Source organism: Moschus berezovskii, chromosome 9, assembly GCF_049115385.1.
Source record: "Moschus berezovskii isolate FMDL1 chromosome 9, NW_MosBer_1.0, whole genome shotgun sequence".
NCBI classification, from domain to species: Eukaryota; Metazoa; Chordata; class Mammalia; order Artiodactyla; family Moschidae; genus Moschus; species Moschus berezovskii.
In genome coordinates, this window is record NC_142468.1 from 59,170,276 (window position 1) to 59,173,643 (window position 3,368).

Below are 3,368 nucleotides of genomic sequence, written 5' to 3' on the forward strand. Positions count from 1 at the left end.
CTTCTCTGCCGCAAGCCTGTTTGTTGATGTGGAGACCAGCTCCAGGGCCTCATGGAAGCAGAGGATAGTTGGTGGTTGATGAGGGCATCACCAGTCCTGCAAACTCTGTTCCAGGGCCCCCTTCTCATAGGCCAGGCTGGGGGGGCTCACCTTTGCACAGTGCTCCATCTTCACTAAACTTGGTCTGGCCTTGCAGTCTCACCCCTTCCACCCAACACATTTCTACAGCCTGAGGGCTAAATATCATAGGGAACAGTACTTTTCAGTTTTTAAAAACTTTATTTGGAAACAATTTCAAACATAGAGAAACATTGCAAGAGTAAGTACAGTTACAGAGAACACCTATGACCTGTTGGCTTATCTCTTGAGTGCCTTTTTTCTGTTACAGACATACAGTTCTTTTTTGGAGACTTTGGAGAATTAGTTATCATGGCCCCTTTCTTCTAAATACTTCAGTGTGTATTTCCTAAAAATAAGCATATTCTATTATTTATCACAGTACAGTTAGCAACTTCAGGAAATTTAACATGGATAGAATACCATTCATATTCTGGTTTTATCATTAGACCCATTAACATCCTTTAATCATGTTGCCTCCAGGGTAGGGTTGAATATTGCATACATGTCCCTTTAAGTCTCCTTTAATCTGAAATGTTTCCACAACATCTATTTTTCATGATGTGGGTATTTTTGAAGAATACAGTCCTCCCCAGCTTTTTAATAGAATAGTCCTCCTTTGGGGTTTGTTGCGGTTTCCTCATACATCAGGTTAGATCAAAGTCATAGAGTCTCAGCCAGAGAATTGCACAGGTGATGTTAGGTCCTTCTCAGGACATCATATCTGGAGACAATCTCCATCTGCCCTTCACTGATAATGTTAATTTTGATCACCCAAAGTGTCTAATTTTTCTACTGTATAGTTACATATTTTTCTTTTGTAACTAATAAGCAATCTGGGAGACATTTAGAGACTATGCACAGGACTTCCCTGGTGGTCCAGTGGTAAAGACTCTGTGCTTCCATTGCTGGAGCCACTGTTCGATCCTGGTCAGGGAAATAAGATCCCGCATGCCACATAGTGTGGCCTAAAAAAAAAAAAAAAAAGGACCATTCATAAATGTGTTGCATCTCATCAAAATTTCCCTCTAGATCTAGTCTCCACTGATGATTCTTGCCTGAACAGGTATTTCCTACGATGGTTCAAAATTATTCCAGCTGCCATTTTAACCTCAGAGCCTGCCTGGTTGGGGTGAGCCTGGGCCTCACCTGATGCCTGTGGCACCCCTGACGCATCTCAGCAGGACCCAGGGCTTTGCTGAGTGCTCTTTAGAAACCCCTGGGCCAGCAGACAGCTCCAAGTCAAGCGACCAAGTCAAGTCAAGCTTCTGGCAAGGTGTTGAGTCCCACCAGGAACCTCAGTAAAGCTCAGCCTCTGGAGGCCTCAGTTTTCTCACTCATAAAGGGGATCACAGTGCCACCCACTCCTAATGTGGGAAAGCACCGCAATTTGCTCTCCAAAGGCCAGCTCCCTTCCTTATCTTTGAGGGCTGCTGAACAGGCCTGGTGGTCAGCACAACAGGAAGCACCTGACCCGGGACTTACTGACTGTTCTCTGACCTTCGTATTATCCCTCAGGAATTCCCCTGTCACTGGCCTGACATGTGTCCACCGTACCAAGTGGGTGGCCTGCAGAAGCAGGGGACCCCAGGCGAATCGGTTCACTTCATTTGTGAGGGAGGTGAGGGAGAGAAGTTCCTTTACTGATGGGGTGTGCCCCCACCCTGGCCCAGGAACACGGTCTCCTCCTGAGGGCTGCCTTGAAGGGAGCGGCTGCCGGGAAGGTGTCAGTGGCCAGCCAGCCGCAAGACTGAGGAAGGATGTGGTGAGAACTTTCTTTCCTCCTGGCCTTGGGGGCAGGAGGCCTGTGCAGAGAAGCGGAGCCTTTTTCTTCTAAATACGAGTCCTGGTATCTCTGGTCTGAAGCCCTGTGGGGTTTTGCAAACCACAGATGGCTGCCTTCAAACTGGACTCCGGACAGAGGGGGAGGATCAGGTGGGGAAGGGGACATCCAGAGTTCCCCTGCCTCTGGTCCCACCTGAGCCCGAACCCTGGAACCTCCCTGTTTCTTTCTGGAGCCACTGTATTTTGTGTCCCCCCAATCTTGTGTTCCTGCCTCCCCACCTTCCCGACCCCTCTCTCCTGTCCCAAACAGGAGACATGTCAGAGACTTGAGGCAGGGCTGTCAGGAGACCTCATGAACTCACTCAAGTGGAGGTTTCTGAGACATTACCAGGAGGCTCTGTGGGCGGACATGGAGGGTGGAGAGGTCGTGGTAGAATTCAGCCCTGTTGTCATAATTTTATTAAAGGAACAAAGTTCCTGGAGGAAGTAGCAGGGTGTGAGTAGAAAAATATGACTTTAGTTTTGGAGGTAGACACATCTAGATTCAAATTCTAGCCATGAGTGAGTTTACCTTAGGTAAAGCCATTTACCTTAGGTAAAATGTGCCTCTGTTTTTCCTGTTTGTCAAATGGGCTAATCTCCCTCTTCACAGGATTATTGTGGAACACTTAGCCCATGGTCTGCCTCACAGAAAATGAGGTTAATAGACTGTAGCAGCCCAGCTTCATAGAGCCCCTGCTGTTTGGCAGGCCTGTTTTGGTCTCTCACTGTCACCAGTGGCCTCATGAGGATTTCTTTTCAGTCCATTTACAGGTTAGGAAACTGAGACTTAACTTGCCTAGGAGACCAACCACAAGTTAAGCATTGGGACCTGGGATTCCACACCCTAGGTTTTGGGCCTGGGGTGACAATCAACTGCTTCCTGTTTCTTTTCTGGAGAGTCTGTGACTTCAGATGGATGCTCAGCCCAGGGAAATTCTGGCTGACCTGGGACATCCCCACCTTTCCTGGCCCCTAAAGGATACCCCGAGACTGGTCTGGCTCTCTACCAGCCAGCCAGGGCCCAAGGGAGAGGCTCAGGAGGCCCTTCCCTTATAAGGACAGCAACTCAGCAGTGATGAAACTTCTGGGCCTCCCAGCTGGGTGGGCGGGGGAAGGGAAATGACAGGCTCCAACGCTACAGCTGAGAGCCTGAGCCTCTGCAGGAACTCGCCCACGAGCCTCCCCTCTCCCCTTCCTGTGTCGGCACTCAGAGGGGCTTTCCAGAGGGTCCCACTGGCCAGAGTGGGGAGGAGGAGCCAAGGCCTGGGAGCCCAGGGCAGGCGGTGGACCATGGAAGGAAGATGCGTGAATCAGGCCAAGAGAGGGGACAGGACCCTTGTAGGTCCTGCAGGAAGCACGCAGTTTGGACTCCAGGTTGGCCAGGCAGGGCCAGGCGAGAGGGAGGAGGCTGAAGAGAGGCTCTT